This window comes from Pseudorca crassidens, chromosome 17 (genome assembly GCF_039906515.1).
Source record: "Pseudorca crassidens isolate mPseCra1 chromosome 17, mPseCra1.hap1, whole genome shotgun sequence".
NCBI lineage: Eukaryota > Metazoa > Chordata > Mammalia > Artiodactyla > Delphinidae > Pseudorca > Pseudorca crassidens.
In genome coordinates, this window is record NC_090312.1 from 48,484,351 (window position 1) to 48,507,884 (window position 23,534).

General features: G+C 38.1%; 1 protein-coding gene across 29 annotated transcripts in view; it reads left to right on the forward strand.

Moving 5' to 3' along the window:
* LOC137210216 (UDP-N-acetylglucosamine--peptide N-acetylglucosaminyltransferase 110 kDa subunit-like) overlaps nt 1-23,534 on the forward strand; it is a 160,345-nt gene that overhangs the window by 18,327 nt on the left and 118,484 nt on the right. For 3 of the 29 annotated variants that reach the window (XR_010936348.1, XR_010936354.1, XR_010936363.1), the window contains one exon: nt 10,618-10,904. The exons of 21 other annotated variants lie outside the window; for them this stretch is intronic. The gene's annotated coding sequence lies outside the window, so the exon portion shown is untranslated. Of the gene's footprint in view, nt 1-69; nt 3,749-10,567; nt 10,905-23,534 lie in introns of those variants that run through there. 5 more of the 29 variants (XR_010936350.1, XR_010936364.1, XR_010936352.1 and 2 more) reach the window with 3 other exon arrangements.

Genomic DNA, 23,534 nt, shown 5'->3' on the forward strand with positions numbered 1-23,534 from the left:
GCCATAATCTTCTAGTTATAACATCCATCACCATTTTGACCACTGAAACTTGGCCTTCTTTTCTTACAGCCTAGCCCTGTGGTCTTGGGCTAATCACTAACCTGCTTAGATACAATTTTCTTCTCTATGAAATAGAAACAATATTATATGCTTTGAAGGACTGCAGGAAGATGAGCTGTAATGTTTATCAAGTGCCTAGTAAGTAGCCTGGCCCATAATAAATACTTGGCTAATTGTAGATGTTAGTTTCATTTTTAGTTTTATTTCCAAACATTGCTCTTTACTTTTGGAACTCTAAAATTTGTTTTGAGTGTGGAGGACTTGTTGTTTGGATTCCTCCAACACTCTCTGTATATTCTGTACTTCTATCCCTACATCATGTATATTAATGGAATAAATGATCTTTGGTCTGGTGATTCCAAGGTGACGAGGAGCTAAGTGGAGGTTCCGTATACACCTGGAAGTATGGATTTTCATGCCCAGTGCAAATGTGGGAAAGGCATTATTCCCACATTATAAATGGGGTAAAGACCTCCAACTTGAGGAGACTCTGGGTTGAGAGATGAGAGATCCTACAGGGTACCACAGGGGCTTTTATGTTCTGTAGCAAGACTTTGCACCTTATACCCTTGTAGTTAGAAGTTAAGCATACCACATAACTAATATCTAGTAAGCATTAGAGTTAGAATAGCTACCATTTAGTTAACGTTTCCTTTGTGTTAAGCATTTTACAGTTACAACATATGGATGGATACTATATTGTAATGGTTAAGAGTGTAGTGTTTTGAGCTAGATAATCCTGGATTGGAATCTCATCTTTATTACCTCTTTTTTTCCTGTTTTATTGAGGTATAATTGACAAAACTGTAAGATAGTCAAAGAGTATATCATGATGATTTGATATACATATCTGTTGTAAAAGGATCCTTCCCATCACGTTAATTAATACATCTAACAGCTCATGACACCTTTTTCCTTTTTTTCTTTTTTTGGTGAGAACACTTAAGTTCTATTCTCTCAGAAAATGTTAGTTATACAATACAGTATTATTGACTGTAGTAACTATGTTATACAGTAGATCCTCAGACCTTATTCATCCTGCAGCTGAAAGTTTGTACCCTTTTACCAGTCTTCCCCTCTTTTCCCCACCCACACCCCAGCCCCTGGCAACTAGTTTTCTACTCTCTGTTTCTATGAGTGTGGCTTTTTTTCTTTTTAGATTCCATATATAAATGATATCATTCGTATTTATCTTGTCTGGCTTATTTCATCAGCATAATGCACTCCTGTTTCATCTATATTGTCACAAATGAAAGGATCTCCTTCATTTTTTTAAGGCTGAATAATATTCCATTACCTCTTAAATGAGTGACTTTTGGTACATTGTTTATACTTTCTAAGCCTCAGGGTTTCTTTTCTTCTGTAAAAATAAAAAATATATATATACTAACAGGTTATTTTCTGATATGTGGAATGTTTGTTGAATCAACAAATATTTAGCTGAGATCATAAATGTGACACTTAGCACTGTATTAACATTTATTAATACTCTCCCTGTTAATTTCTACAGTAAATTGTATAATAAGTAACAATAATAATAGTACTACTAGTAGTTTTAGAAAATGCATAGGATGTGCCAGGCATCATATACTGTACTACCCTCCTTCATTTGTACCACAAGTTACATGTGGATATCATCTTCCACGTTGTTTCCTTTAGAGAAAATTGAAGCTCAGCAAGATTGAGTAGCTTGCTCCAGATGTGAACTCAGGTCTGAATCACTCCACATATAGGTTCTTAATTACTCCATGTCTTTAATTCCACATCTGCATTTGTTTGTTGTTGTTGTTTTTAACTTTTCAAGCATCTGATCTGAAATTCCTTTCTCTTTGGGGAATTTTCCACTTTGTGGGTCTTGGTGAGAAACAGAGCCTTCCTCTCATTATACAAGCTGAACATGTCAGGTACACTGTTTACTCACATGCTCAGTCTCCCTTACAGATGGAAAACAGTCGGGCGACCTCGGGTTGGCCAACTGCACCCCTCTTTTGGATTTTGAATTACAAATAAATGATGTAAAGAAGCAAGGCCAGCAGTGCTGGGTCAACCTCCTGTTTCCTGTTCCTGCTTGGTAGCAAGGCCAGCTAGGACTTATAACATCACTTTGGCCTGATCCTATAATTGCAATAGCGTAGGCTTGGCTTTCGGTTGTTTCGTCTGCTTCTAGTTACTGAGGCCTAACCATAAACTTCCAAAAGTTTCCTTTTCTGCTCAAATTAGCCGTATCTGGTTCCTGATGATTACAAATAAGACCTTTCCTGATATACAATGGTGACCTACTTATCCAGGCAGATGTAACATCGTCCTGGCAGGGACAGAGGGCAGGCAAGTTCCTTGAACAGCTGAACAAGAAGAAAAAGACCTAAGAAGGAAGAATTGAAGCCAGTTCTGCTTGTGTTATAATTCTACCCGCAGCTGCCTCTGTTTCACAGAGCACATGCTAAGGACCATGTCCCTTCCCCTGTAACAGACGAGCAAAGTAGACCCAGGCCTTCCAACCCAGAGACCAGCTGAGCTGTACTGTGGGCAATCTAGGATGTGAAAGACTTCACTCAATGTCTTTGTCACTTGACACATTGTTCCTCTCTTTGGGAAGTAACTTCTTTGTGTGACAAGAATGTGCTAAACCAACAGTTAAGTGGACAGAGGTGAAAGATGCCAAAATTAGCTACAGAAAAAAAAGGCGTAAAGACTTGTATTTTCTGTTATTTGAAGGTGTTAAGACCCCACATAGAATATGAGTCCTTTAAAGAAGAGTTGTGAATGGCCCAGGAAATGTTGAATTTCCATGTGGCAATATGTTCGTGATCGGTCATGATGATGATTGATGATGGTAGCATCAGTAGCATTTATCAGTGTTTCCTGGGTGAGAGGCACTTTATCCTAATGACCTTTTATCCCCAGAACGACCCTGTGAAGTAGGAAATACTGTTTCAGCATCTTCAGGGTTTTTTTTGTTTTGTTTTTTTATAATCAGAAATTTACCCTAGATCACAGTTGGGTGGTAGAACGACCAGAACTGGACACTAGCCTTTCCTGAATTCCCAGAGTGTGATCTTAGCTGTTGTATTGCCTGATGCAGAGCCATGTAAATGTTGCCAAAGCAATGAAACGTGTACCTATTTCTAAGAGATTCTAACTCAGAAGCTCTGGGGTTAAGTGCAGAGCAGTTGAGTGTGATTGTCTTTACAGACAGTAGATAACTTAAGAGAAGTTGTTTAAAAGTATATTTGCATATTGCACTACACTGTCATATCTGTGATTGGTTAGCTATTGAGTAACTAACACAAATCCCAATCCCATCTCTAATCTCATTCATCTCTTGTATGATATTTGACCTGAGGCAGTTTTTTTTTTTTGTTCTTTCCCACAAACACACATCAAACATCCAAAACATGCTTACCATTTGTGAGCACATTCTCTTAGTTATTTAGGAGTTGAGTAAGAGTGAGGGAGAAAGGCTTCCCTGGTGGCGCAGTGGTTGAGTGTTCTGCCTGCCGATGCAGGGGACGCGGGTTCGTGTCCCGGTCCGGGAAGATCCCACATGCCGCGGAGCGGCTGGGCCCGTGAGCCATGGCCGCTGAGCCTGCGCGTCCGGAGCCTGTGCTCCGCAACGGAAGAGGCCACAACAGTGAGAGGCCCGCGTACCAAAAAAAAAAAAAAAAAAAAACAGAGTGAGAGAGAAAAAGACACATAAATATGAAATACGGTCATCATTTTTTTAATATCCTTTATGTTGTTAATCCCTCTTAGCATTTACTGCCATTCACTCATTTGTATTATTTGGGGTATAGCAGTTTATTCACACAGCATTTTTACATATGGCTTATAATTTGTATCCTATTTTAATAACACTAATAATTATAGACTATTGACAAACTCATCAGACCCTACATATTCATTTCAAAATCATGAAAATAAGGTGGAAAATGAGGTGTAAAGTGGAAAATCTGTGTGTACGTTTTCATTGGTGGAATGAGGAGCTACCTGAATATATCACTCCTTTAGCTTTTCCTTCAAATGGTGCACTTTTTCCTCCATGCATAGGAGTCACTTCCATTAGGTAAACAGTAGTCTTGAGGGCAAACCTCAGAAGTAGAAATGGGAGAACTTTTCAGTTATGGTAAAATCAAACATATTTTTCTTCAGTAGTGAAGAAAAAAATTCTTCATGAGAAGTTCAACCACCGTGAGTTCCATGGTGAAAAACTTTCCACTTATAGATGCAACTTCCCCCAGAATTCTGAGAAATGTCGGTAGTAGAGAGGGGTGTTGCATACACCTGTTTCATTTCCCTCTGACTTTTCCTTCTCCTTTCTCTATTGACATTAAAATCTATAGTGAAAGCACATAGTAAGCAGTCTAGGACAATTGATATGACATTTGATCTAAATCTCCAAAGTCTATTTTAGATGGGGATGCTATGAGATTCACAGGAGGGGGAAAAATCTAGAATTATTCTTATGTGATCAAATGTACTAAAATAACAAAAGCAAATCTTATTTCTAGCTAATAAAATAGCATTCCTTATATGATGTCATATTATGGCAGAAAAGAAATATATGCGTCTATTTTCTTCTATATTAAAACTGCTAAGGAGTGGGGACCAATGAACTAAATCAATTGTTCTGGGTTCAAGTTGTAGTTTTTAGTAGCCATCCTTCTTAGCAAGTTTTCCGAAGCAAATGTAGTTTGTTTACTATCACCACTAAATGTGCCATTGTGTAGATTTGTGGAAAAAAGTATTATCAACTATATATACTTTAAAATGATTTGTGTAAATTTATCTATTCATATTATTATTCTCCCCAAGTAAATCAAAATATACTATATACTATGTTTTTCTTCTATAGCTTAAAAGGGGAATGTATGTTGAAACTTATTCAAATATTTATTAGGTGTCTACTAAGTGCCAGGCACTCTACTAGGCAGTAGAGATGTTGTATTAGAGGTGGAAAATGTCCTTGACCTCCAGAACTGATACTCTTGTAAGAGAAATACTGGGTCAAACTAAGTCAACAGTTTCTTTGCTACAGAGCTTTTTACGAGTCTTGTGAATTATGAGTCTCTGATAAGGAGATGTAGTGGACAACAGATCCCAAATTTATTTGAAATCTTTTCCTTCATGGACTGTCTCATAGGATTTATGATCCACTGAACACACCTTGAGAGACACTAGTATTCTGCAGTGGTTAGTTAATTGTTTTCTATTAAACAACTATATACTGAATCCATGATATTATTATCTGGATTTTTTGGAGGATACAATGATGTACATGGCCACTGTGATGATAAGGGGGTCCAGTTTAGTTAAGAAGAGAAACCACAGGAGCTGTAACTTAATGTAACAAAGAAATACACACACATATACATATATTTATATGTAAATTACTATTTATATAGTATACAGTGTCTTCTGAAGAAGATAGAGTTGTTTGTAACTTGGGATCTCACAGGAGGTTTCACAGAGAAGGTAGACCCTGAGCTGGGCAGAATTTCAGTAAGTTAATTTGGTTGTGACCGTACAATAAAATCAGGTATTTGCACTGGTCAATCTGACCTTGATGGAACAGCATTCCATTTGCAGGGAATGGTGTGATCAAACATGCAGTGGTGGAGATTGCCAGATTGTAATATTCCAGTACCTGGAAAGTGTTGGAACACGTGCTTTCTCCACGGTCTAGAAAAGTGAATCTCAAGTGAAATGCAAGTATAATGGAGGCCAGTGCTCTTTGCTTTGTACACTGCTTTGATTCTACAACATGCAACAATGTAGTGATCTGTTTCAGATTGTCATTATTCGAGAGGGTTCTTAGTAACAGGAGTGGAAAAGGAATACCTCTCTTCCTGTGTTTCTGCCCTATGCTCTTAAGCCAGAAAAGGTACCAACATCACTGACCTGACCTTGTCTCAGGTATCTGTCAGGATCTACTAGAATCATTCTAGTGAAAGGTAACTAGACGTCCAAAGGACTTAAAAGATACACTATAACCTTTGTATACTTTATCTACATGGTGAAACAAAAATGTCACCTGAGTGGTCCCCTTCCTAGAAATACCAGTATGTTTTTCCAGTGCATGGCAGAACTTTGCAGGTAAAACTGGGATAAAGGTGAAGAACAGTCTTAAAATTCTAGTCCTTGAACAGCACCTAACACACAACAGGTTTTCAATAATCTTAGCAACATTATTCACAAATAATGACCATCAGCGTAACTGCTCTTTTGTGCCAAAATACATTACCATATTACTTTTTTTCCTTCAGCTTTACAACTTGGGTTCTATTATTGTTTCCGTTTTACAGATTAGGAAAGTGAGGCTCAGAGATGCTAAGTCACTTGGGCAAGGTCACAGAACTTGTAGGAGATAAACCTGCACCCTTACTGTTGGATCCTACAAACCAGACCGTAATTTAAGTCCTTCAAAATATACCTCAGAACATTTGAGTAAATTAATGAATAAATCCTCCTAGTCAGACTGACCAGATCATTATATTAGGTTCAGCTATAAGTGGAGGAAAGTCATAATCATAGTTGGACAGTTAATACAGTAATTTACTTGCTTTGAATTTTCTAAATGATATTTAGCTGGTAGTTTCATGATGATAACCATCGAATAAAAAGAGGCATATTTTGGTGTTTGGAATAAGATCTCATATTGAGTAAAATACATATTGATTCCTAGACCTATATGATGTGAGTAACAGATGACATTGAGATGTCATCTAGAAGTACTCCTGTGCAGTTCATCATGTCAACCCAGCTAATAATTTTAGAATGTTCAGAGTGAATAATATATGCAGCCATAAAGCATATTTATAAGCAATGCAAATAATGTTTTTCCTATGCTAAACCCAGAGTTAAGTTATAACACACATTGTAAGATTAATGGGCTATTTTTTCTTCATCACTTTGCTAAATTATTTAGTCTGGAAACCATTCAGAAGGTTGCGAATTGGAGCTGAGCAGTAGTAGTGAGACTGTGCCTCTGATGATGAAACTATTTCCACCCCGACCCCTACTGCTCCCTTCTTGGGAAAGAAGGCAACATTTCTCCTAGAAAAAGTCACAGGTTTATAAGCTGGCTTGTATAATACGTTTGGAGGAAGAGTGTGTCTTTTAAGCAGAGCCTATCTCAGCATATAAAATAATTTTTACCTACCATTTAATGAAATTAACACTCACTTTGAGGCTAGGTCTTTTGCCATTTGACTCCTGGATCACGTCTATGGATATATTTTTTTCTTGAGACGAAGTGTGAACCCAATATAGTATCCATCATTCAGTCTATCTAGCTGATGTACATCCTCTGAAGTACAAGCTCCGTGAGGCCAGGCACTTTATCTGCTCTATCAGTGTAGCCCTGATGCCTAGTGTCTAGCTTTTGGAGATTCTTAATAAACATTTGTACTGAATAAGGTATGTACATGGTGAGCAAAAGTTGGCTTCCCATTTTACAGTCAAGAGTATCCCACTCATGTTCTGTGAACACTGGATAGCAGAATCTTACTATGTTATTTTTCTGTTCCCTTTGCAAGTTTCCTGAAAGGGCATTCCTGTCCTTAGAATGTCCATCTCCTCCATCTTCCTGGAGAATAACTCTTCTTTCTTAAATACTTAGTCCCATTATTGACTCTTTAAGATTGAATTTATTACCTCCTTACAAACAGAAAAATGCAGTGCTGTCTTTTTTTTTTTTGGGACATTTATCACCAGAAAATTATTCTAACACCTGAAATTCTGGACCTAAAATGCCTGGACTAGTGGTTCTCAAAGTCTGGTATCCAGACCAGCACATCAGCTGCACGTAGGAATTTTTAGAAATGAAAGTCTTGGGCCCTGCTCCAGACCTACAGACTCAGACACTCTGGGGGTGGGGCCCACTACCTGTTTCAGCAAGCTCTCTTGGTGATGCTGATGCATACTCAAGTTTGAGAGCCACTGCTTAGACCTAGAACTTAAGGTTTAGGCTTTGGACAGATCTGAGTCCTAAACACTACTGAGACACTGGAGTGACCATGAGCAAGTTACTTCTGGGAACCTCTTAGCATCTGTGTGCCTTGCTTAGCTAATAGTGATTTTAATTAATTAGAATAATGCACACAGTGTACTCAAGAGAGTAACCAAAGCATACTTTATGTTCCATAAATTCTAGCTGTTTACCATTATCATCAATCAGAGCTTACTGACACATCCTGAAGACATTCTTCTAATAAGTGTAATAATATGGTTTGTAAAATTAACAGCTTAGAAGAGCATATTACAAAGTTCATCAGACAGGGTCTCAGCAGGAAATCAGGGGTACATCAATAAGGATAAATTGAGCCCAATGTAGAGAATCAAGAGATAGTGTAGTGCCCTGGGTTCAGTAAAAGCGTGGCTACTTTATAGGAGATGAAAGAGAAAGGAAGGCTTGCTGGAGAGAGAGTCCTCCCCAAAGATGCTGTGACGCCCCCCAGAGAAGCACTATATGTTAGTTGGGGGATGCAGCCAACTCCCAGCAATTTGGCAAGAATTAATACCCTAACTTCACTCCCCTCCTTCGTTCCCTACAATCTTCTATTGGTACTGTTCATTGGTGAGCCAAACGGAAGCCAGAGCAAGGACACTTACTAAGATAGGCCATGCAAGCCATCCATATAGAGTTGGGTGGAGAAAGGATGTGGAAGGGCAAATAGGACATATTTCCCACAGGTGGTGAGCGAGCTGTAAAATCACTCGCCCTTCTAACATCATTGCCATTGCAGGAGCACGGAGGAGCAAGTGGTTAGTTCTGACTTGGCAGATCCAGGAGACTGCAGGACAGAACTGGTATATGAGTTGGGCTTTAAAGGTAGATTTGAATTTTAATGGAGAGTATGGAGAAAGAAATGGTGAAGAACCAAGGGAAAGGGAGATTCATTGCAAATGGAGAAAAGAAAAGTGGCATAAAGACAAGAAAAGTCAAGACTTATGGACGAGATAGCAAATACTCTGCGTGTGACTGGAGCAGAGAATGGGTAGACGAAGGCTGGAAGTTAAGATGAAGTCATCCTTGAATAACATTAAAGTTTCCTCCTTTAACCTCAATTTCCACCTTCTACTCCCTTCACTAACATTGGAAAATTAAAAGTGAATTGACTGGGTTGGTGACAATGGCAGTATGAAGCAAAGAGAGGAGAATAAGAGTAAAAAAATTAGTAGTACCTTGGTGAAGCTGGGTAAATGATGGGTGGTGGTGTCACGTCAAAGCATGGGCAAGTGATTGTGACAAATATAGGCTTATTTCTTGACTATATGACTTCAGTTAAGGTACTTAAGCCCTCTAGGCTGCAGTCTCCCAACCTGTAAAATGGGGATAAAACCTCGCTTCCTCCAAGGTTTCTGTGAGGATTTAGTGAGAAATGGAAGTAAGAGTTGAGTCCAGTAATCAGTTTTTAATACATATAAACTAATGTGAGGATAAGGGTAAGAATACTTGCTATCATTTATTGAATACTTATTATGTGTCCAATATTGTGCTAGTCTATTTACATATCTTTTCTCACTTAGCTTTCTTTTCTCTTATCTGCCTTTGTATAGGCAAGAGATAACTGATGGCTCAGTTATGAGGAAACGCAGTTGTGAGGAAAATGTCAGAGGGAAAATGTACCAGAAAGTTAATTCCTAATGGATCTGTCAGCCTTAAACAGAGCATGTCTGTGCTAAAATGTGTAAAATATCTATGCTAAAACTACTCAATTGGACAAGTTTTGATAAAGTATTAACTTAATGAATAGGCATAAACAGCTTGGAGCTTTTTGGAGGGTATGTGGTAATATTAGTATTGGTGTGATGACTTTTGAAAGTTCTATGGCGTATAGAAGTCAAAAAGAAGACCCGGAAAGGGGGAAAACTCTCTCTGAAAGTTATTGGGGAAGTCTGGCTAGTAAGACTCCAAAAGGGAGAATCAGTAAGAGGCCAGGTTATTCATAGGCCTTCTAAGAATGTGTCCATGAGAAATATTTACAATGATTGGATGCCGGAATAAAGGAGAACACTGGCTCCACAAATGGTAACTTATTTTACACAAACAGGCTAATGATAAAAATAATGAAAATCTGATGGATTTTTGAGAGTTTCATTGACCAAACTGAGACAAAAGTGCATAACAGCTAGATGCTCATAGTTTTAATCAGTTCCCTTTGGAGTCAAGCAAAGATAGCACCTGAAATGGTAAGGGACGTTTATGCAAGGTCACAAAGATTTTTGGTGGTGCATTTGGGATATAAACCCATTTCCGTAAGAATTCTTTCAGAAGTCCAATGTTTTCTTGTCAAAAATAGCATGAACTTACTTCCAGGAAAAGTTCCTAAGAAAAAATAATTTGAGTAATGAAGAACACTGATGTAAGAGTTAATTTAAGAACCCAGAAATAGAGGTAAAGAGTAAAGCAATTATGGGTTAAGAGTCTGCATAGGCAGAAGGAGCGGAGCGGCTGCTGCTCAATGGCGGAAAAGCCGCCGGTGTTCTGACCAATTCGTCCCCCTAGCAGTTGCGGGGGAGTTTCCTGCCGGCGCGGCTGGAGTCTCTCTTTCTCAGGGTTCGGTGGCTCGAAGATGCTCCAGAGAGACGAGGCTGCGGCGGAGGAGGTGGCGGCGGCCGAATCGGCAACGGCGCTAGGGTGGAGAGAAGGCGGCGGCGGCGTGCGGGGCCCAACGGTGTGAACAGCCCCGGAGGCTGCGGAGGCGGTGGCCAAGACCCCGAGGGGGAAGCGGCGGCTGAGCCAGGGTCGCGCCTCCGTTGGAAGCCTGGGCTGAGTGCAGCAGAGGGGTTCTGCGGCGGGCGCGAGCGGACGCCCTAGACCTCGCCTCCCTCCCTCGCCCCAGGTAAGGCCGCTGGGCGCCCCGCCGCAGGGGGAACGGCTCGCAAAGCCCCGGACCGTTTTCGGGGTGCCACCGAGCTGCGGCCGGGACCTCTCCCCGCTTAATCCTCGCCTCTTTCCCTCGGCCGCGGAGCCCAGAGGAGCGGAACGCCGGGCCTGGCTCCTGGCTAGGCCCCTTCCCCAGCCGCCGCCTCCGCGCTCGGCCGAGGCTGGGAGAGGCTCGGGGCAGGAAATTTTAGTTTGCTCCAAAGCCTGGAAGTAAACTGCTTGTCCTTGTTCTCTGCGAGCATCTCTTTCACCTGAAAGCACTGGGGCTACTCCAGGCCGTAACTCGTCCCTTCCTGGTGCATGCCTGTTTGAAAACACTACCTTTCCCATTTGTTTCCTCATTAGCTTCTGCCTTCCTCTGCGCTCCATTTCACTTCCTCGTTAAATCTTCTTTCTCGCTCTTCTGTCTACGCCTCTCACCACCTCCTTCCTCCTTAGCGACTTTATTTAAATCGTTTCTCTTTTTCTTCTCAGGAGACTCCGGTCTTCTCTTCCCTGTCTTCCCCAGCAGTCCTTTTCGGATGTCATTCTTTTTATTAGTGAAGTTCTTAAATGAAACTGCTACCGTCAGTATCCCAAATCTACCAGAGGCCCATTAAGAATAGACTCACCAGCTTTAAGTGGCAGATCAGTTTCTGATTTCACCGAGCCTAGCATCCTTTTTAAAAAATTGTATTATTAAATGTAGAGTGTGGAAATAGCCCTGAAGTTATTTTTAAAATGAAGGGCTCAATGAGTGTTGGAAATAGTTATTTCATTTTTCAAGTTGCATGACCTCTAATGTCAGATTGAGCAGATCTAGAACATTTTTGCCCATCCTGTTTGGCAGAATGCTTCTTAAGCGTTTTGATAGCGGCTCACATTCATCACTATTCAAGTTGGCTTAAAAACAGTTTGAACACTTTAGAAAAAAGACATTATGAGAACAACTAGGAAGCTGTTTTGATGAAGTCACTGTTAAATACCTTTTAAAATAGGCTCCACATGTGTAATGTATCAAAATAAAGTTGGCGGGAGTCTTGTAAAAAGGATTATTTAGGAATTTGAGTAGTCTTAAGAGTTATGTAGCTATTTTGGGAAAAACATTCTTTTTCTGTTAACAAACGTTTACAACTCCTGTGATGTGAGAATTACCGAGGTTTACTGTGGGATTAACACAGGAACTCATTTTATTTGAGCTACTACATGGATGTAGAAGTGGTAAATTGTTCAGGTTAGCGTAAATCAGTATGTAGAAGGAAAAAAAAAAAAAGTCTGCATAAATTCCCCTGGAAGGGGGATATGGTCAGAGATGGCAATTTGAAAACAGTGAGTCACCAAAAGTAAAAGTAAATTACAAGCTGTTTTGGGGGTCTTCAAGAGAGATTTTATAGATTGAACAACAACAGCAGCAAGGATAAAATATAACGTTGTCATGTAGACTGCAGCCTGAAAAGAAAGCATTGCAGAAAAGCCACATCATCCTGAATTTATATTTCCGTGCATTTGAACAGATTGGAGAGCAGTAAAGTTGTTTTAAGAGCGAGTGATTTAAGTCAGCCAGCTTGTGAATAATACGAGATATTTTTGCATTTACATTAACTTATATCCATAAATAACAAACTTTAACAATGAACAAAATCCATAATCCTGATAATGCTAAGGAAACTGGAAAGATACCTTTACCTTGAAAAGACAGGATAAAGAAGACAGCATAGAAATTTAGGGAGATTGCAGTTTTGGAAAAATCATATTAACATTTATTAGCTGCTACAGCTTTGAAATGTGATGATTTAAAGAAAGAAGTAGACTGTTGATTTCTAAAAGGTAATGTGTTGGCTGAAAGAGAAGAGAATCTTGTTGAGACCTAAAGTGTTCTTTTAAGGTTATATTTCAATGTCATTTCAAAAAATAAACACATTTCCCATAACAAAACAGTGAGGTTAATGGAATAATGCAGGTGAAAGCTTTTTGGCCCGAAGGAGTTCCATCCTTTGGAACAAAGTTTTATTGTTGAACACACCATGACCCAGGCCTGTGAGTGCCAGCACAGTGGCTGTTTTTACAAGATCTGGTACAATATTCACAGTAGTTCTGGCCTTAGCACTAGGCAAGGATCATTCTTTTTGTATCTTCCTGATTGCTTCCTCTACAGAAATGGGATAATCCCTGCTCTTCTAAACTGGAAAGTAGTTTTTTCCCTCAATAAAACTAGTTTCTTCTCCAAGTTGAGCTTTTCCAACTCTTACAGGTCTAAAATGAATGATATGAAACATACTGTATTTGCATCTATTTTTATTTAAGAGTTATCTAAGGAGATTTATCTAATTAAATAGGAATTTCCTAAGAGATGCCAAAATAAACAATCAACAAGTTTTCTTTAAAGATCATATATATTATATAACAAGATCCACCTAAGAGTTAAAATATAAGTAGGTATATAATTTAACTATTTGAAGATAATTTTTCTTCTTACCACTGAAGCAATAAGCAGGTAGTAGTACAATTTGGGGAAAACAATATTTCTGGGTTTTGTTTATTTTAATTTGTGATATTCATGAGATCTTTTGTGAAGCCTTTGGGTATATAGTAAAATTCATGGGTTTTTAACTTTGTATTGACTCGTATTTTTGTAGATTTTAAATTTTTCTTCTGGCTTTAATTTATACTATCTCCTTTTACTTTTTCATTTAGAAATAATGTATTTTTCTCAGGATTGCAATCTCAGTGCAGTCCTCTACTTTTCTATTTGTTGGACGTTCTCTTAGACGTCTACATTTTTGTCTAGTTAGTACATTTCTAGTTTTTTATACAATTGATAACTCTTTAATCTTATGAATTCTTTATATTTTCTCTTTGGAGACAAGACTTATAGGGATTTCCTTGGGCTTAAACTAGAAAGAAAAATGAATTTGCATATGAAATGTTGAAGGCTTTGTTACAAAGTGGGTTAACATTATATGTATGTTTGAAATAAACTACTTCAACCAGAGCACCTAGCTGTTAACCTCCAGATTAATATCTATCATAAAATATGTACATGCTTCCAACACATGGCATTGCCTCCTATTACTGCATGTCCAGGAGAAATGGTTTTGTCTTGTAGCAAAAGGCATTAGCTCTTTGCACATTTTTTTTTTTTTAATGACAGCTATCCAAAAATCAAGCTGAACCCTTGTATATGAGGACAGAAAAGGACAATTTTTAGACAGGTCTAATATCCAGTTTCCAGTTGTACCTTTCAGTCACTTAGAGAGAAGGCTTAGACCCCTGAAGCCCAAAGTCACAGGTTTTTTAGGATTATGGTGGTATATACCTCCAGTTTATAGGAAGAAAATGCGTTGTAGAAAATCCAAGTTAAAGTAGGACTAAAATCCAAGTTAAATCTAGAACTAAAGTTTTACTGCCCCCAATACTTGTAAACTCTAGGTTACTGCTCTGTTGTCCATTTCATCAGTTGCAGAATATTCAAGTTAGTCTTTCAGTGCTAACAAGAACATAAAAATGCATTATGTCTAAAAGCAGAACATGATTGCCAAGCCAGATCTGCGCATTACCTGAGAGTTTGGGGGGCCACCCAAGCGGCATCTACTTGTTTGCTACTGACCTTCAGTTAGACTTGCTCAAGAATTGTTACAATGTAATAACATACACCCTTATGTACTCTTGAGTTTATTGAAAACACACAGCAAATGTGCACACACACACACATACACACCAGCACACCAGCACGCACCTACTCTAGAGCCTAGAATTTTAAGAGTCAGAACTGTTTATTTGCTTCTGGATTAAGATGGACCCTGTATTTCCTCAGCATGCTAATTAGAAACTCTATAAACAATTCAAAACCAGCTTCTTAAAATTCTGTTTTACAAAAATTGATGTTAAATATTGTCCTCAGAGAGTTCTACTCTGACTTTTCAAATTGTTTTTTTCTCCCTTCATGGGATAAACAGGGTTTCTTTTTGTTTGTTTTTTTATCTCTCATGTAAAAAATGCTATCTTAAAAGCTGATTTATTATTTCTTCCTTAGCATGGATGACATGGGAACAAAGATGATATTTCATCAGTCTTGTTTTTATTTAAGTTGAAAGGTTATATATTTCTACTATCTACTACAATAATGCTAAATATTTTTATAGTGCTTGTAAATCTTATGACATTATTTTTTTAGTTTGTATTTAAGGCATTTACTCAAAAGGGACCATATGCCTCAGTTCATGTCACTCTATCATCAGTGTGTATGGTCACTCTATTTTCTAATACTTTTAAGATTGGTTTTGGCCCCGACGTTCCTCTGCCAGATTTATTTCCTTTATTTTCCCCTATATAGCACCATTTGGGCCATTTAATATGTAATTTCCCAACTCACGTTTCATAGTTATTTTAAACGTGTATCTATTTGAAATACCGAATTGTTTTGTATTTCCTAATTTTTGCAAAAGTAGTATCGACTAAAAATCACATCCTATTCTTCTATTTTTTCTACACAAAATTATTGTTTTAAAATTTGTCTGTGTTGCTCCATAGAAATTATTGCTTCTGGCCACTGTCTAATATTCCACCATATGTTAATACCATATTTTGCTTATCCATTACCCTGGTGATACATACTTAGGCTATTTTCAACACTTTATGTCCACCATAAAGCATTAATACACTCTTTCCACATGTCCCCTTGAGTAACAGTGCAGAGCAACAGTGCAGCCGTGGAATGGCTGAGGTAGAAGTCATATGCCTTATTTCACAGATTCCTCCCCGGAATAGCTGTACCATTTTCCCCTCACCAGCAATACTTGCAATTTCTCTCTTGCCATATCCTTTGTCACCACATGCTGTTAATCTGCCCTTTTAAAAATTAATCAATTTATTTATTTTTGGCTGCATTGGGTCTTCGTTGCTACCCTCAGGCTCTCTCTAGTTGCAGCGAGCGGGGTCTACTCTTCGTTGCGGTGCACAGGCTTCTCATTGCAGTGGCTTCTCTTGTTGCGGAGCACAGGCTCTAGGCGCGCGGGCTCAGTAGCTGTGGCTCCCAGGCTCTAGAGCGCAGGCTCAGTAGTTGTGGTGCGCAGGCGTAGTTGCTCCACAGCATAATTTGCATTTTAACTTCTGGAAATTTGGCATGTGTGGATTCATATGAAGTAAGGTGTTTTAATTCTGCATTGCTCTGATTCTAGAAAAGTTAGGTCTTCATATACTTTCTTGCTATTCATGTTTTCCATTCTATGAATTGCCTATCATGACCTTCGCTCATTTTTCTATTGAGTATTGTGTGTCTTTAGAGATGTAGAAGTTTTTGTATTCAGATGTTGAGTTTTGTTGGGTTTTAGATAATGTATATGTCTTCTACCCATCAACTGTTTTTCAGTCTTACTTTGGTATCCTTTATTGTACATAAAATTCTAATTTTTTATTAAAGTATAATTGATTTACAATATTATGTTAATTTCAGGTGTACAACATGGTGATTCAATATTTTTATAGATTATGCTCCATTGAAAGTTATTATAAAATATTGGCTATATTCCCCATGCCCTACAATATATCCTTGTATCTCATTTATTTTATACATAGTTGTCTGCACTTCCTAATTCCCAGTCTGTATCTTGCCCCTCTTGCTTCCCTCTCCCCACTGGTAACCACTAAATTGTTTTCTATATCTGTGAATCTCTTTCTGTTTTGTTGTATTCATTCGTCTTATTTTTTAGATTCTACTTATAAGTGATATCATTACAGTATTTGTCTTTGACTTATTTCACTAAGCATAATACCCTCCAGGTCCATCTATGTTGTTGTAAATGGCACAATTTAATCATTTTTTATGGCTGAGCAGTGTTCCATTGTGTACATATGGCACGTATTCTTTGTTCATTCATCTGTTGATGGACACTTAGGTTGCTTCCATATCTTGGCTATTGTAAACAATGCTGTTATAAACACTGGATGTGGGTGCATGCATCTTTTCAAATCAGTGTTTCTGTTTTCTTCAGATATATACCCAGGAGTGGAATTACTGGATTATATGGTTATTGTTTTGTTTTTGTTTTTATTAACATCTTTATTGGAGTATAGTTGCTTTACAATGGTGTGTTAGTATCTGCTTTATAACAAAGTGAGTCAGCTATACATATACATATGTCCCCATATCTTCTTCCTCTTGTGTCTCCCTTCCACCCTCCCTATCCCACCCCTCTAGTGGCTACATCAGTTAACATTCCCACCAACAGTGTACCAGGGTTCCCTTTTCTCCACATCCTCGCCAAGGCTTGTTAGTTTTGTTCTTTTTTATGATAGCCATTCTGACATGTGTGAGGTGATCTCTCATTGTGGTTTTGATTTGCATTTCCCTGATGGCTAGTGATGTTGAGCATCTTTTCATGTGCCTGTTGGCCATCTGTATGTTTTCTTTGGAAAAATGTCTATTCAGCTTTTCTGCCTATTCTTTTAAATCAGATTTTTTATATTAATAAATTTATAATTTTAATATAGTTAAATTCATCACTTTTGCTTCATACAATGTATGCTTCTTTATTTTTCAAAGATCTATTTCATCTCTTACCGTGAAATCACAAATATATTACCTTGCAATTTCTTTTATTCTCTCTAGATTTTATTTTTCACATTTAAATATTAAAACTCTTGTATTTTAGTTTTGTACATTAGGTGGAATTATATAACATAATGGTTAATAGAATGATTTCTGTGGGGTTTAAGTTCCAGCTCCACCATGTACTTCTTAGGCTAGTCATTTTACCTCTCATACTTCAGTTTTTCCACCTGTAAAATGAGGATAATAGTTTATGCCTTGTGGAATTTTTTGTGAAGATTAGGTGAGCTATATAGGACTGGGTACAACATAAGTGATACCACTAGGTTAAGATCCAGTCTCATCTCTCTTTTTAAAATGAGACTGTTTCCCCAAAAGCTGTAATTCAACTTCCTCCATTGGACTATGATTCCATCTCTTTCATGTGCCAACTTCCTATCTGTATATAGCTCTATTTCTAGGCCACCTGTTTGATTTGTTTTCTTGTTTGCTGTTTCTTCCAAGGGCATCACACAGTTCTTATCTATCATGACTTCCCAATATATCTTAATGTGTAGGGCACATTCTCCATTTTGAGCTTATTTTTCAAAACTACCTTAGCTGTATGGAGAACTTTATTCTTCCAGATACATTTTATTTTACTTTATTTTATTTTAATTTTTTTATAGGAGATAGAGCAATCTGCTCTTTTTTTTCCTTTTTTTCTTTTTTTTGGCTGCATTGGGTCTTCATTGCTGCGTGTGAGCTTTGTCTAGTTGCAGCGAGGGGTGGGGCAGGAGGCTACTCTTTGTTGTGGTGCACAGGCTTGTCATTGCAGTGTCTTCCCTTGTTGCAGAGCACAGGCTGCAGGCTCGTGGGCTTCAGTAGTTGTGGCTCGTGGGCTCTAGAGTGCAGGCTCAGCAGTTGTGGTGCACCAGCTTAGTTGCTCCGTGGCATGTGGGATCTTCCTGGACCAGGGATTGAACCCATGTTCCCTCCATTGGCAGGCGGATTCTCAACCACTGCGCCACCAGGGAAGTCCCCCCGATACATTTTAGAATCACTTTTTTATGCTGTCCCTCAAAAAAAAAAAAAAAGAGCTTGGCCTTTTATTACAGTTGCATTTAATTTTATAGATTAATATAAGGACATTTATATTATTATAGTAAGTCATCTCATCCATACCTGTGATATAAATTTCTTTTACTCATGTGTCCTCTAATGAAGTTTTCATTATGAAGATTTTCTGCATAATTTATTAGGTGAAACCCCATACTCTCTATAGGTTTTGTTACTGTGGTAAATTCATCTTGTATTGTATCTAGATATTGATGCTATGGAGGAACACAATTGATTTTGGTGTATTAATTTTTTTCCAGCCCCTATGTTGAGCTCTTTTCTTAGATTTAATAGCTTATTGATTTTCCTGTGTTTCCAATGACATACATAATCAAAACAATCTATAAATATGACATTTTTATCTATATTCTTCTAAACCTTCTCTCTTTCTATTTCTCTCAATACACAGCTCCAAAAAGGTCGGTTCCAATAGACCAGTAATGTTAGAAATCTTCATCTCAATTCTCTCCTTAAAGGAAATGCTAATTTTTTAAAAAAATTAGTACTATAATAATTTTTGTTAGTGTATACATGTGCCATGTATTTTTGGTATATAGCCTTTATCAAGGAAAGATAGTTATTATTTGGATCTAGTTTTATAAAATTTACCCTACCCAATAGATTTTGAACCTCATGGGATGCTTTTTATCTCCTCTATCTAAAAAGAATGATGATATGATTTTCTCCTTTTATTTAACTAATACAGTGAATCACATGAATTGATTGGCTGATACTGAACCAACCTTGCATTCTCAAGGATAAACCCACTTGACCAAATTGTATTATAGTATAGATTAGCTTTTGCTGTATTACAAACCACCTCAAAACTTAGTGGCTTAGGGAGATCAGCTTGGTGCTTTGTGACCACCTAGAGGGGTGGGATAGGGAGGGTGGGAGGGAGGGAGACACAAGAGGGAAGAGATATGGGAACATATGTATATGTATAACTGATTCACTTTGTTATAAAGCAGAAACTAACAAACCATTGTAAAGAAATTATACTCCAATAAAGATATAAAAAACAAAAAAACAACAAACAACTTAGTGGCTTAAAATAGCAATTAATTACTTTGCCATTTGGGACTGGATTCATCTGGGTAGTGTTTTACTTTTGGTTTTATCTGGGCTCCTTCATGCAGTTTTAGTCAACTGATGGATCAGCTGAGTGAGAGCTGGTCTGAGACAGCCTCACTCACAGGTTCGGTGGTTGGCTTGGACAGTGGGAGCACCTGGTCCACTTGTCTTCAGAACCTAGTGGGCTAGTCCTCGGCAACTGAGCCATCAAGCTCTTTTGCTATTGTCTCATCATGTGGGTTTGAGTATGCCAAAGCCCAGTCCTGCTGAAGTGGTGACTTAGAAATGAGGGTGTCAGAAGGGGATTGTACCATAATTTTTGAAACATCCTATCACAATGTTTTTAATATACCTTAAAACTCTGTGGAATAATATTGTATTTAGGTTTTTGACTTATATTTTTAATAAGGAAAATTTGATTGTAATGTTTTTTTATATTGCCCCTGTTTGGTATAATATTCTTCTTGCACCTCTAGCCCCATTATTCTAGCTTGGGGTACTTAAAATGTATTGAAGGGGATAGAAATGAGTATTGCATCTTAAATAAAAGTCTTGGACAAGTGGTTCCCACTTATCACTGAGGTTGTTCAAAAGGCTGCACTCTCATGGTGGACTATTGAACCCTTATGTACACCAAGCATTACATCTCACTTATACAATATTTATATCACAGCGCCTATGTATAGCACAATACCCACTGCTAATTCAGATTGTGTTTTAAGATATGAGACAAAATGTAAGACTTTTATTATAGTCAGAAACATCTAGCAAACCAACCAGAAAATAAAAGCTAATTTTCAGTTGGTTGGCCGAGAACAAAAAAGCGAAGAATACCTAGTGCAAAACCATATCTCTAATAACTACTGTTGGATTTAGAGCACACACATGCTAAAAAATATCTTCTTATCAAAGATTTGAGGTTGGACCTGAAAAAATTATATCAGAAGTGAAAATAATCATGTGGTCTGACCAGCGTGGATCACGCAAAGTAAGTGTATACTATATATAAAGTAGATAGACTATGAGGTCCTACTGTATAGCACAGGCAACTATATTCAATACCTTGTAATAACCTATAATGGAAAAGGATCTGAAGAAGAAATACATATATCGGAATCACTTGGCTGTACACCTGAAACACAACATTGTCAATCAACTATACTTCAAGTAAAACAAAACAAAACAAAAAACTAAGTGTAAAGGGAAGTATAGTTTTATAAATTCACCTCTGATATCCAATGGACCAACTGAAAGACAACAGAAACTACAACTATCTAGGAGACAGGACATGGCCGGCAAACCAGGCCGTTACCCTCGGTAACGGTCATACCTGCCAAAAAATATACAGACTAGCCTGCATTCATGAATACATAGGAATTCTTCATTTATCTGGCATTGTTAGGCAATGAGGTATTGTATGTTAGGAGAAGTTCTTTTAAAATGACAAATTGAAGAGGAGTTATTTTAACCTTTACTCGGTAACTTTTTTCTAAAATTAAGAAATGTATCTACTGGTGTATCTAATGTTTCCTTGATAACTCGGGGTCATCAGTTCAATCAACGTTTGCATGAATAATGCGAATGGAAACAAGACAGGCATGCTTACTGAAACTGAAAATGACATAGCAATGGCTGGAATAACTGATGAGAGAGCAAGAAAAAAGCAGAACTGAAAACAAACCGTGATCAGGAAACAATCAGTCAAGTTCTGACTTTCTGTACTTAGTTTCAAAAAGAGATACCACAAATCCCAGCGAGAGACTCCAGCATCATTAGCTGTCTTCCTCCTTTGTTTCCACCTTCCTTTCCTTTTCCTTCTACCCTAGATTGTTCCAGGAAGTGTTTATAGCTCCTTGCAAGACAAATTCTAATACTTGCTTTCTCTCACACAAACTTCACAATATGTCCATGTGATAAATGGTGTGGAGGTAAAAGAGAATTCATCACAGGGACAGCTCCTACGAAAATAAAATTAGAAACTAGCTTCTAAACATGCAGAGAGTAGGGCGTGGTGTCAGGCACTAATTTCCTTGCAAATTCCTCTCCATTTCTAATAGACGTTCTTCTTTACCAAGATCCCTTTTTATTGGTGTCCTATTCCAGACTGCTCCACTCCGCCCATCCTCATCCTGTAAAATACATTCACACTCTTTTGTGACCCTACTTATTTGCCCATTAAATAATCAATCATAGAACTGTCGAAATTAAATACAGAGTGAAATTAAAATACTGGAGTCACTTGGAGGGTTTAAGCAGCTCCACCAGAAAATACTGGGCATGGATTTAAAAGAGGCTGCGTGGGACTTGCTCTTGTCCAGGTTCTTTCTCAAGAAGTATCTGAAATAAGCCTAAATTCTGAGTTAATCAGACTGGCCTGCTTTCTCAGGTGGACTGGAATTCTGTTCTTTCCCCTCAACTCCCTGATGTCAGTGGTAATTTCCTGAGAGGAGGTGGACTTCTCTGCCTACTGCAGAAGCTCAGTTCCCCCCGGGTCCGCTCCCTGTCTGAATCCCACACTTGAGGCCAGATGCCAGCCTTCCCAGAACATTTGTGGCCTCCTTTCAGTTTTTGACCTGCTCAGATTGAGTCCCTCTAGACTCTTTCTGGAAACCTGATCTTCAACCCCTTTCCCTGACCTCGATGGTTACCTGCCTACTTTAGGCCTCAGGTGCTTTAGCTATAAAATGATATAGTTGCCCTTAATTCTACAGTCTTCTTTCTAAAGCGCTACAATGTGGTGGCTTCTTGAAAATGTTTCTCTTTGCTGGTTTTAATTTTGTAGAGAATTAAAACCCCAGCCACTCTAAAAGACAGTAAGTTACATTGGATAAGGAAAGTGTGCTTTTGTAGTTAGATTAACAGGGATGGAAGACGACTTAGTATGTTTTAAGATACTCATGATCCGTTCTCGTGAGAGTCGGGGAAGAAGGGGAAGAGAGTTAATAAAATACCAAACGACTGTGACAAATTAAGTTCACCAAGAGGTAGGTGATTAGTTACTACTTGAATAAGCCACACAAATCCAATTCAAGTTTTCCTTTAGTTTTCTAAGAAGGATCCCAGTGAACTGAGTCCCATGTTCAGTGACTCCACGTTCAATGGCTTAGTCTTTAAAAACTGTTATGTTGCTGGAAGCAGAAATATTGCCCATCAGTCCTAATTGATGTTTAGCTATCATGCACATTTGAAATAAATTTATTACATTGCCTGATCTCAGTGTAATACATTCTAAAGGGGCAAAGAGCACATGAAAAGTTATGGAGTCTCCATCTTCTACACTAAAGTGTGCAATAAATTACATATTATTTGGCCGTGAAATTCACAAGCCATAGAAACCACACCATTAGCAATGTATACAGTGGTAAACAGCAGGTAATGAGAATGATATAAAACCAAACAGACTGTGTATGTTGGCACTGCTGCCAATAAAGCAATTATTAAATGCATTCATATGCATCTACGCTAGGTAAGCTCTTTAGGGCAATTGCTATGAGTTCTACATACCTGTCAGGATATTATATATAGCCCAGTTTCTATGCCCTTTATTCAAAGACGCTGAGAAAGGGTTACTCTGGGTAAATTCAGACCTTTTCTCAATATAGAATTTGGTCAACATGCATTCTGAACAGCAAAATTTCACAGTATTTTCCTACACTAATTGCCACCTCAGCAAATGCAGGATTAAGTATAATGGATTATAAGAAGTTAGAAAGGAAAGATGGAAGAAAAGAAGGAAGGTAGAAAAATGGTGGATATGGAGTACGTAGAGTGGACCTAAAACTAACCTGAGGTTTCCCTGAATTATTAGCATATGCTATAGAAACTTAAATGAAAAAATAAAAAAACCCAGCAAGGGAAACTCAAAGATTCTTTGCTTTTTCACTTTAC